Genomic DNA, 12621 nt, shown 5'->3' with positions numbered 1-12621 from the left:
TGTTTGGGATAGACTTATTGTTCCCAAGCATAGGTTTATCCTTTGGTTGGTGCTTTGGGAAAGGCTAAACACAAAAGAGAGACTAAGTAAATTCATGACTAACATGGATGCAAAATGCTGATTCTGCAGCAAGGAAGAGGAAACCATTACACACTTGTTTTTTGAGTGTGATTACAGCCGGAGCTGTCTGCAAGAGATGAAAAAGTTCTTGCAATGGAACACACCAGCAACTACTATCAAGCAGCTGCTTCAAGCTTGCCACAACACAAAGAGATTCTCAGCAGCTAGGAAGAGTATGGTGAAGATTCTACTTGCAAGCTTGGTGTATTATGTTTGGAAAGCAAGGAATGAGGTGTTATGGAATCAACAACAATGGCTTATCAACACCACGGTCAAGAAAACACAGCAAATAAGTAAGATTACAATCAAGGAGCTGCTTCCTAAGAAAGCTAAGGATGAAGATAAAGCATGTATATTAATGACTTGACTTGTATAGAATCAAATGTAAATGTATTGATAGAAAAATGTAAAGATTAGTGATGTAAAAGTTTGGTTGGAGCAATAAAATTCTTATTCATCAAAAAAAAAAAATCAGTAATGATATAAAAAGTTTCCATTATTGCTAAAATTTATGTTGGTCATCAAACCAGACCAACTGAAATTTCTATAAATTAGGCTTAGCAATAAGTATCTAACCTTAACAAACATTTAGTCAAACACTTGGTAGGTGACAATAATATTAAGTAAGAAAAAATAAAGATACTTAAAATAAAAGAAATCAACACAGAGTTAACAATAATTCCATGTAAATGTCAATATAAGAAACCCTTGTCAATTGGTTAGAAATAGATTAAAGAAACGACCAAATAATTATTTGATTTAAAGTTTTTCGTCCAATTCTGTTTAATTTTAGTGATGGGTGCTTAAAGTAAATGGAAATTCGGAGTACAATTTGATACATATTAAATTTTTAGGGCACAAATATTTAAAGACATGTCAAAATTATAGACATTGGTAAAATTGAACCGAATAGAAGGAACCTGAAAAAGTTTAAAATGTCAAATTTAGAAGAAAAAAATCATAATTAATTTTTTGTATTATGAATTATTAAGGTATCAAAACAAACAAACCCAATAAAATTGTATTCAAAAGCAGTACAATTCTAACTCTCGTAAGTACTAAACACAGACGAAAATTAATAAGCACACATACACACATATATATAAAACACGTACCTAGCTAATAATATATATACACCTCATACAATATCATCCAAATAACCCAATCCATCGATCATCATCAAACTCTGGCACACACCAAGATTATATATATTATATTGATAAGCTATGAGCATGCATATCTGTTCAAACTCATCATCATCAACTATATATATCTATAGTTTTTAATACCCTATATCATTATGAAAACTCCTCTAATTTCCCGAGCTCAAATAGTTTTTAAAACCCTTTCTCTCTCACACCTCCATTTAATTTTGGTAGCACCATTGCCATCGCATTTAGTGTTCCTGCAATCTATCCATCTCTTCCTCTTCCCATGTCGAAATCCCAGAGATAAACCAACCGTCAATTGGTATCTCTTCAATGTAAACCCCTAGATCATCATTTCCTGTCTTCTCCAAGTCCAGACAGCCCTTGCAGGAATTGAAGAGGTGGCTCAGAGACCGATTCACTCTTCGAGGTGCCCTTTCTTCTCCAGGTTTCTTCTTCTATTGCTTGTTCACTCTAATGCTTATTTAAATATCTGCTTGCAATGTCTCTTCCCACAACCATTTCCTCCTTCTCCTTTCAAATCTGTCTTTCCTTCTTCTGTGGTTTTAATGGCGTCCTCTTTAACCCCATTCCTCTTACCGCTCTTGATGATGAAGAGAGTCTTGTTCACGATTTCGATCACATTTCACTACACTCACCCACTGATTCCAACTATGTGAAACCTTCTTGGATTGAGAAAGCCATGATTGAAGCTTGGACCCTTCGATTTCCCGTTCAAATCTCCGAATACCACTCTGGATTATTCCTGGCTTCCTTTCAATGTGACGGTGACCGTCGTCGTGTTCTTGAAGAACAGCCGTGGCATTTCGATAAGTTCCTAATGGTATTCACCCATCCTGATGTGTCCCCCACACCAACTCCCGAATCTGTTCGGTATGTCCCCTTTTGGATCCAGGCCCATAGAATTCTGTTTGGTCGCGAAAGCCCTCAGTTGGCGCAATTCATTGCTGACGAGATAGCTGAGCTAATTGAAATTTTCCCCCTCTCCTTGCTTGAGAACTTTGGTCCTTATCTCCGTCTTCGGGTTTTATTCGACATCACTAAGCCATTGCGCCGGGGTATGACTATACGCTTCCGTGGTATCAATGATCCTAAATGGGTCAGTTTCAAGTACGAAAGCCTCCCCAATTTCTGTTATTTTTGTGGTCTTGTTGATCACACCTACAACAAATGCACCAAGTACCTTCTGCGTTGTGATAATTTCCCTGTTCCTCCTGCCTTAGAGTACAAGGAATCTCTCCGTGCCACTATATCTGCCCAGCATAAAAGGAACCCGTTTGAGCTATCTAATTTTATTCCTTATGAGGAGTACTTTCCTCGCACCAAGACTGATGACCAAAGCTTACAGCAAGCCGTTGACCAATTCTTCCGTGTGGATTCCCCTGTTTCCATCCAGCATCACATCCAGCTGTTGTATCTGTTGGTTTCACCCATCCTTCAATTTCTCTGCCTTCATCTTTGGCCCACTCTACCATTCCCCCACCAATTATGACTGATTCTGTTACAACCCACATTGACAAAGGAAAAACTATTGATGTGTCTCCTCCCAGCCCTCTTCCTCGCAGCCGTGGAAGCAAAGGGGTGGTTATCAGTGAACCACGCCCTACAGCTTCTCCAGGCCTTTCCTCTGGAACCAGGCGGCCTTTCACGCGTCAAACTGTCCAAGTTGGAGATTCTGTCCGTAGTATGCTGAAAAGAGCACGGGCAGTTGTTTCTGAAGATGTTGTGGTTCCTTCAATGTCAGATGATGAGCCAACGGCGAGTGCTGCTACGCGGCCCCGCCGAGAAAAATGAGTCTTTGCAGTTGGAATGCTCGAGGTTTAGGGAGTCCTCGAGGATTCCGTAATCTCTCCATGCTTGTCAAGCAACACCAGCCAATGTTGTTGTTTGTCATGGAGACTAAGCTGCCTTCAGGCCGTGGACTGCACCTCAAGCACAAACTTCATTTTGATAATGTTTTAGAAGTGCCTAGGCAAGGTTTAGGGGGAGGTCTTTTACTTTTTTGGAACAATTGCATTGATGTAAATGTTACTTCTTACTCCCTTAATCACATAGATTGTATTATAAATAATTTTAATGATATGAACTGGCACTTTTCGGGGTATTATGGCTCTCCTTATTCTTATCAATAAGCTGTTACTTGGACTCTGCTTAATCATTTATTTGATACTGCTCCTCTTTTGCCTTGGTTGGTTATTGGTAATTTTAATGACTATCTTTCTGATAGTGATAGGAATTCGACTAATTCTCCACCTCCTTATGCTATGCATCATTTTCACTCGTTTCTGGATAAGTTTAATCACATCCCTCTTCATCATTCTGGTCCTAAATTTACTTGGCGACATGGCCAATCTTTAGAGCATCTTGACTGGTGTACTTCTAATCAACTTTGGCAAAATCTTTTCCCTCATCCCGCTCTCTTCCATTTGGGATTTTGTGGCTCTGACCATAGGGCCCTTAAAGTTAAGTTTGATGATATCGGTTCACATAACCGTAAATCATCCCGTTTTCATATGGAAAACCACTGGCTCACTGACCCTTCTTTTGTCACCCTTATTCAATCGTCTTGGACTCTTCCTTCTTCTTTGATTTCACCTCCTCTTCAAAATTTCTTGACTAAGAAATCCATATGTCTTTCGGATATTAAGACTTGGAGTAGATCTCAGTATCCTCTCCAGCTTCAAAATTCTTGAACTCAAGCTGAGCTCCATAGAGTCTTGAACGATACCAAGCCTACTCCCCAATCTTTAACTCATGCTGCTTATCTCCTATCTGAGTTAGATGGATTGCTCCATAAGGATGAAGTCTACTGGAAGCAAAGAGCTAGAGTTGACTGGCTTCGTGCTGGAGACAAGAACACGAAATTTTTTCATCGAAAAGCTTCCATCCGTAGGAAGAATAATTTCATTCGTAATATCACTCTCCCTGATGGTTCAATTTCTCATGACTCTCCTACCATTATTTCCCAATTCCTAACTTTTTATACTAATATTTTCAGTTCTCAAGGAGTCTGTGATGTGGCTATCAATTCCATTCTCCAAGGGATTTCTCCCAGACTCTCTCCTGAGCAATCGGTGTTCCTTGATGGAAACTTCACTGAGGCTGAAATCAAGCAGGCTTTATTCAGCCTTTCAGGAGATAAAGCTCCGGGCCCTGATGGTTTAAACCCTCTTTTTTACCACAAAAATTGGTCTATCTTTGACTCGGATCTCTGTCATGCTATGCTTCACATCCTCAATCATCAGGGTGACATTTCCTTGATCAATCATACTATTTTAGTTCTCATACCCAAGAAGAAAAATACCAAAACTGTCCGAGACTTCAGACCAATAAGTCTTTGTAACACATTGTACAAATGCATCTCCAAGGTTCTTGCTAATCGCATTAAAAGTGTTCTGCACTCGATTATTAGCACTAATCAAAGTGCCTTTCTCAAGGGGTGTCAAATCACTGATAACATCCTTATAGCCAATGAGATCATTCATGCCATACACTCAAGGCGTTCAGGTAAACTTGGTTGGGATGCCATAAGCTCGACGAGGAAAAGGCTTTTGATAGAGTTGAATGGAAACTCATTCATCATCTGCTCACTCATGTTGGTTTTCCTCCTTCTTTTACCTCTCTTATCATGAAATGCCTTCTACTGTCATTTATCGTTTATCTCTCAATGGTATCCTCTCTAACCCCTTTCGATCCTCCCGTGGAATTCGACAAGGGGATCCTTTATCTCCGTACCTTTTTCTCCTGGTTGATAAGGGCCTTTCTGCTGCTATCCGTTTACACGAGGCTAATGGTAGCTTTGCGGGCATTCAAATTTGTAGGGGAGCCCCCTCCCTATCTCATCTTCTTTTTGCTGACGATAGCATGTTGTTCTCTCCTGTTACTCCTCACTCCAGTGAAGCTCTTAATGCTATCCTTCTTCTCTATAATCAAGCCACTGGCCAGTTGGTTAATAGAGATAAGTCTTCCATTCTATTCTCCCTTACCACTTCAACTGAGTCTCAGCATGAATTTCGTACGTCTTTGCATCTAACTGGGGAAGGTTTTGTTAGCAAATATCTGGGAGTCCCTCACTGTGTGGGCAGGGTTACTAATTCGGTTTTCCATTATCTTATCCAAAGTGTTTCCCCCCATTTGATGTTTGGAATGATAAACTTTTTTTCGGAGCTGGTAAGGAAACCCTTATTAAGGCAGTTGTCCAAGCCATTCCCTCTTTCGCCATGTCTTGTTTTAAGATCCCTAAAGCTATCTGCCTCAAAATCCAAAGTGTTATATCCAAATTTTGGTGGTGTTCTTCAAGGGCTAAAAAGATTCATTGGAAAAATTGGTCAGCAATCTCGGTCTCTAAGTTTTTCGGTGGTTTGGGCTTTCGAACTCTCACTTACCACAACCAAGCTCTTCTTGCCAAGCAGGCTTGGAGAATTTGGACTGATCGTGGCTCTCTCCTCCATTCTATTCTTAAAGCTCGTTACTTTAAAAACTCTGATTTTTTGCAGGCCCCTAATGGGTATAATTCTTCTTTCACCTGGAAAAGTCTTCTTTGGGGGCGCCAACTACTCAAAAAAGGTCTTGTGTGGAAGAGAGGCGCTGGCATTAATATTCCTTTGTCTGCCCCAAACTGGATCCCTGGTATCTCTCACCCCACCATTATGCAACCCATTGATCCCTTTCATGCTTTTGTTTCTTTCTTTATCAACCCTGATATTACTTGGAATGTCCCTAAACTCAAACATTATTTTCCTTCATATCAGATTGATCTTATTCTTCAGATCCCTCTGGATCCTACTATGGTTGACTCTCTAATATGGGGCTCTCATCCTTCTGGCCTTATTACTGTCAAATCTGCTTACCATCTAGCCTCTTCTTCTACCTCCATTGCCTCACCTTCCTCCTCTAATCCAAACCCTTTTCAGCAGTGGTGGAAAACTCTCTGGACACTTCCTGTTCCCTCTAAAATTAAGCATTTCACTTGGAAAGTTTTCAACAATATTTTACCTTGTGCCTTAAATTTGTTTCATAAGAAGATTCTCCCACGCCCATTTTGTTCAATTTGTGGCAATATTATGGAATCTATCACACATGTTCTTGTGGATTGCCCCAGAGCAAGGAAAATTTGGAAGCTTTCAAGGTTCAAAATTTTTTATTGTGCTCACCGCAGAACAGACATCCAGGAATTTTATCTCCAAGCAATGCAACTCATCTCAAAACGGGATTTCCCTCTTTTTGTTGCTCTCATTTGGCATATTTGGAATACAAGAAACTCAATATTATTTAATAACTCTGGTATTCCTAACAATGTGGAAGAGTTTGTTTATAATTATTTACAGGATTACAATGAAGCCCAACAAAACAACCTTGCTGATCATTGGGTTTCAGTCTCTAATCAGCGCACTCATCATTCCCAATTGTTCCCAGTAGACGACTTTCAAGAGGACTCCCCGACTCTTTATGTTGATGCAGCTTTAGACCATAATCATGGCTTAACGGGGATTGGTTTCACTTTCAAGATTGGTCATCATCAGATTGTTGCTTCGAAAAATCGTCGCTTGCTTGGTGCTTCCACTCCTATTTTTGCTGAAGGTCAGGCTTTGTTGCAGGGTTTATCTTGGTGTATTGACTCTCAGTTGCAGCCAGAATTCATCTTCTCCGACTATCTAAACTTAGTTTCAAAAGTTAAAGGCAATTGGCAGGACCACTCCGTCCTTTCTGGTCTTGTTTCTCAGATCAAGTTGTTCTTCTCCAACTTCCCTGAAGCCTCCTTGAAGTACTTACCTCGCCAGTTCAACACAGCCGCCCATCGTCTGGCCAAGGATGCCATCAGGTTGCGGGAAGAAGGCCATGAGGAATTAATCTAATTCCTTTGTTGTCGCTGCTTGTGCTTAGTGGTGTTTTTTCTGCAGCTTGTCTTCTCTTTCAAAAAAAAAACTATATACAAAAACCTAAAAAAAGAAAAATTAGTACCACATAAACAACATCAATTCCAAAGCTCAAAATCCCATTTCTACTAAGATAAAGGGCACCACTTACAGTAGAAGCATCTTTAAGCAAAGCACACAAAGGACAATTGAATTATTCAAAAGACAAATATTAAATACTCATTTATAGAATAATGAGGACAGATACTATCTACAAGAGATGAGAAGAGTTATTGCAATATAACTCAATATTGAATTTGGTTGCCATGTCAGAGTTCAGAGATGATTAGAGGTAACCAAGTAAACTGAGGCAGAAAAACTCGAAAAGTACACTAGTGTTGACACAAAATTTCATATGTTATGATAATTGTATCTATACTTTTCATAATTAACTCGGTCAAACCAGAAACTAATGTATTTATGTTCGGGAATTTCAAACCCAAAGTTTCAAAACACGAAAATCATCAGAGAATGATCAAAAGCTTCAATTCCTAAATAAAATTCACAGAAAGTAGCTTTAAGTACTTGTAAAAGAGAACAAAAGACATTCAAAGCAATCATCAATCTAAAAATCTCAAAGAAAAGTCAAAAAAAGGCCTCCTAAATCTAATTAGGTGAATCTTCTCTAATTCAAAGGCTATAATATAAATTATTTTTATAATAGTTAAAAACTCAAAAGGAAAGAGCTAAGAAACATAACTCATTGCAGACAGTCATCTAACCTTCCAAATTACTATAAAGAATCCTGAAAAGACATCTAGAATTATGGACCCTTCTTTCAAAAACACCAGGCCTCAATTCTAGCTCTAAACTACCTAATTTTCCTAAACAAGAATTGAAAGAAAGTATCACGGCCCGCCAGGAGTGCCAAAATAAAAACAACCAGGAGCTTGGTCTTCAAGTATCATGCCATCACCTTTGCTTGTATCAATTGCTTCTAGCAGCTTAACTACATCAGCCATGTCAGGATGTTTCTCTGGATTTGCATCCCAACATTTTTTCATGATCCTTGCATAAGATTTCGGACAGCATCCTGGGATTTCAGGTCGCTGATTCTGCCATTTTGCAATAAATGTTTTTGAATCATTAGTACATTAAAAAAAAAAAAAAAAAAAACGTGTCATTTTTTTATGTCTCACAAAAAACTAATGACTTAGAGAGTGTGTAGCATAAGAACAAACCTGTAGAACTATTGCAGATGACATCTCAGCAAAATTCATATTAGGATAAGCCATGGCACAGCAGTAGATTTCCCATAAGCATATACCAAAACTATAAACATCACACTTTATGTTGTATGATTTGCCATCAATCACCTGCACAAGTTTTCTTTTTAGACTTAACTTTGTTCATGAAAAAGAACAAACAAACAAAGGAAAAAAAAAAACAAAATCAAAATCAGCAATTTTAAGAGTTCTATGAGTGTCTTAACAACATATTTTCAGTTTTTACATCGCGGTGTATGATACTTTTGAATGAAGGTAACTTAGACTGCAAACATAAGAAGCAAAAGAAATACTAATGTTAAGAACCAAGCAGAACTGAAGAAGTAAGAAGTGATCATAACTAAAACTAACCCTCTAGCCATATCCAAAGCATACAAAGTACTGTGCTATAATCACCTGTAATCTTCTCAAAGTAGAGTTTGTTATTTGGTAAAACCTATTAGACTTTGTTATTTTTAAGGGGAATTTATGCCTACTAACAAAAATAAAAATTATTTATACAACTAACCGGCAGCATTTAATTATTGAGAAATAAGGATCATTTTGTAATAATGCTGTTGTGGGATTCCGAGAGATTAATTGCTATTTTTGTTTTTTTTTATTTGAACGCCCATTTATACACACACACTCTCCCACTCCCTCTCCCTCTCCCTCTTTCTTTCTTATTTTTTTTTTATCAAAAGTTTTAAAAACTTTTCCAGCCACATTATTAATTATTTGGACTCAAAAATTGTACCATATCTATCAACCTACATTTTAATATGTAGCAAAAAAAAATAGTCGTTGCAGTGAGAAATAAAAAAATAGCCATTGCAACAATATAAAAGATATATATAATGTTGGGATTTTACCAAAATCTGCAGTATGTAACAAAAAAAATAGCCGTTGCAGTGAGAAATAACAAAAATAGTCGTTGAAATAATATAAAAGATATATATAATGTAGGGATTTTACTGCAGCAGACAGATTTCACCAAAAGAAATTAGTCGTTAGTCCTAAAGAGTTTGCATATCTCATAAGAAAAACAAAAGAGAGAGCAAAGTTGCAAAAGATCAAACCTAAGAAAAACAAAAGAGAGAGTAAAGCTGCAAAAGATCAAACGTAATAAAAACAAAAGAGAGAGCGAAGTTACAAAAGATCAAACCTTTTGGGTGAACTCCGAGATCAAAGTTGGTGTTTTTCTCCTAGTTTCATCACGGTTTGTATTCTCTCATCTCACTTGATATTTGTATTTGTGTGTGTGTTTGTGTTCTTGTTTTTCGGTTTCGATTTTTGGCTTGAGTTACGGGGAGTTTTCTGGGTTTTATTTGCTTTTTCTGTTGGAAAAACCTAACCATTTTCGTTACTGCCATTAGAATAGAAAAGAAAAACAGTTACAAAATTAGTGTTTTCGACTGTAGCAAGAAATAGGAAAAAGAAGAAAAGAAAAATATTAGAAGAACCCTAGCTGCCATTAAAGGAGAAAAAGAAGAAGCTTGAAGAATTTTGGAACCCTAGGAACCCTACTGTGTTCTTGAGAGAAGAAGAAGAGAACCCTAACCCAAGAATCTTGTTGTGCTGTTGCCGTTAGAGAGAAGAAGATATTTAAAAAAGTTTGAATTTTTGGTGAGGTAATATTGTGGCTGTCGTGTGTGTAGCGATTTAGGGTTAGAAAAAATACATCTTTTAGGGCTTGATTTAGTTTCTTCTTAGGCTGAAACTTATTGGGCTGAACCTGGTTGTTAGGGGGAGTTTTCTGGGTTTTATTTGCTTTTTCTGTTGGAAAAACATAACCATTTTCGTTACTGCAATTAGAATAGAAAAGAAAAACAGTTACAAAATTAGTGTTTTCGGCAGTAGCAAGAAATAAGAAAAAGAAGAAAAGAAAAATATAAGAAGAACCCTAGCTGCCATTAAAGGAGAAAAAGAAGAAGCTTGAAGAATTTTTGAACCCTAGGAACCTACTGTGTTCTTGAGAGAAGAAGAAGAGAACCCTAACCCTAGAATCTTGTTGTGCTGCTGCCGTTAGAGAGAAGAAGACATTTGAAAAAGTTTGAATTTTTGGTGAGGTAATATTGTGGCTGTCGTGTGTGTAGCGATTTAGGGTTAGAAAAAATACATCTTTTAGGGCTTGATTTAGTTTCTTCTTGGGCTGAAGCTGGTTGTTAGGGGGAGTTTTCTGGGTTTTATTTGCTTTTTCTATTGGAAAAACCTAACCATTTTCGTTACTGCCATTAGAATAGAAAAGAAAAACAGTTACAAAATTAGTGTTTTCGGCTGTAGCAAGAAATAGGAAAAAGAAGAAAAGAAAAATATCAGAAGAAACCTAGCTGCCATTAAAGGAGAAAAAGAAGAAGCTTGAAGAATTTTTGAACCCTAGGAACCCTACTGTGTTCTTGAGAGAAGAAGAAGAGAACCCTAACCCTGGAATCTTGTTGTGCTGCTGCCGTTAGAGAGAAGAAGACATCTGAAAAAGTTTGAATTTTTGGTGAGGTAATGTTGTGGCTGTCGTGTGTGTAGCAATTTAGGGTTAGAAAAAATACATCTTCTAGGGCTTGATTTCGTTTCTTCTTGGGCTGAAACTTATTGGGCTGAAGTTGGTTGTTAGAGGGACTTTTCTGGGTTTTATTTGCTTTTTCTGTTGGAAAAACCTAACCATTTTCGTTACTGCCATTAGAATAGAAAAGAAAAACAGTTATAAAATTAGTGTTTTCGGCTGTAGCAAGAAATAAGAAAAAGAAGAAAAGAAAAATATTAGAAGAAACCTAGCTGCCATTAAAGGAGAAAAAGAAGAAGCTCGAAGAATTTTTGAACCCTAGGAACCCTACTGTGTTCTTGAGAGAAGAAGAAGAGAACCATAACCCTAGAATCTTGTTGTGCTGCTGCCGTTAGAGAGAAGAAGACATTTGAAAAAGTTTGAAATTTTTGTGAGGTAATATTGTGGCTGTCGTGTGTGTAGCGATTTAGGGTTAGAAAAAATACATCTTTTAGGGCTTGATTTAGTTTCTTCTTCGGCTGAAACTTATTGAGCTGAAGCTGGTCGTTAGGGGGAGTTTTCTGGGTTTTATTTGCTTTTTCTGTTGGAAAAACCTAACCATTTTCGTTACTGCCATTAGAATAGAAAAGAAAAACAATTACAAAATTATTATTTTTGGCTGTAGCAAGAAATAGGAAAAAGAAGAAAAGAAAAATATTAGAAGAACCCTAGCTGCCATTAAAGGAGAAAAAGAAGAAGCTTGAAGAATTTTTGAACCCTAGGAACCCTACTGTGTTCTTGAGAGAAGAAGAAGAGAACCCTAACCCTGGAATCTTGTTGTGCTGCTGCCGTTAGAGAGAAGAAGACATCTGAAAAAGTTTGAATTTTTGGTGAGGTAATGTTGTGGCTGTCGTGTGTGTAGCAATTTAGGGTTAGAAAAAATACATCTTCTAGGGCTTGATTTCGTTTCTTCTTGGGCTGAAACTTATTGGGCTGAAGTTGGTTGTTAGAGGCACTTTTCTGGGTTTTATTTGCTTTTTCTGTTGGAAAAACCTAACCATTTTCGTTACTGCCATTATAATAGAAAAGAAAAACAGTTATAAAATTAGTGTTTTCGGCTGTAGCAAGAAATAAGAAAAAGAAGAAAAGAAAAATATTAGAAGAAACCTAGCTGCCATTAAAGGAGAAAAAGAAGAAGCTCGAAGAATTTTTGAACCCTAGGAACCCTACTGTGTTCTTGAGAAAAGAAGAAGAGAACCATAACCCTAGAATCTTGTTGTGCTGCTGCCGTTAGAGAGAAGAAGACATTTGAAAAAGTTTGAATTTTTTGTGAGGTAATATTGTGGCTGTCGTGTGTGTAGCGATTTAGGGTTAGAAAAAATACATCTTTTTGGGCTTGATTTAGTTTCTTCTTGGGCTGAAACTTATTGAGCTGAAGCTGGTCGTTAGGGGGAGTTTTCTGGGTTTTATTTGCTTTTTCTGTTGGAAAAACCTAACCATTTTCGTTACTGCCATTAGAATAGAAAAGAAAAACAATTACAAAAATATTATTTTTGGCTGTAGCAAGAAATAGGAAAAAGAAGAAAAGAAAAATATTAGAAGAACCCTAGCTGCCATTAAAGGAGAAAAAGAAGAAGCTTGAAGAATTTTTGAACCTAGGAACCCTACTGTGTTCTTGAGAGAAGAAGAAGAGAACCCTAACCCTAGAATCTTGTTGTGCTGCTGCCGTTAGAGAG

The 12621-nt window shown here is 37.4% G+C and overlaps 1 pseudogene; it reads right to left on the bottom strand.

Moving 5' to 3' along the window:
• Positions 1–7692: 7692 nt before the first annotated feature.
• On the bottom strand, positions 7693–8947 carry LOC133034200 (serine/threonine-protein kinase STY13-like; annotated as a pseudogene).
• Between the last annotated feature and the right edge of the window lie 3674 nt (positions 8948–12621).

Source organism: Cannabis sativa, chromosome 2 (genome assembly GCF_029168945.1).
Source record: "Cannabis sativa cultivar Pink pepper isolate KNU-18-1 chromosome 2, ASM2916894v1, whole genome shotgun sequence".
NCBI classification, from domain to species: Eukaryota; Viridiplantae; Streptophyta; class Magnoliopsida; order Rosales; family Cannabaceae; genus Cannabis; species Cannabis sativa.
Note: the sequence above shows the minus strand (reverse complement) of the source record. Positions and strands in the feature narration are given on the sequence as shown.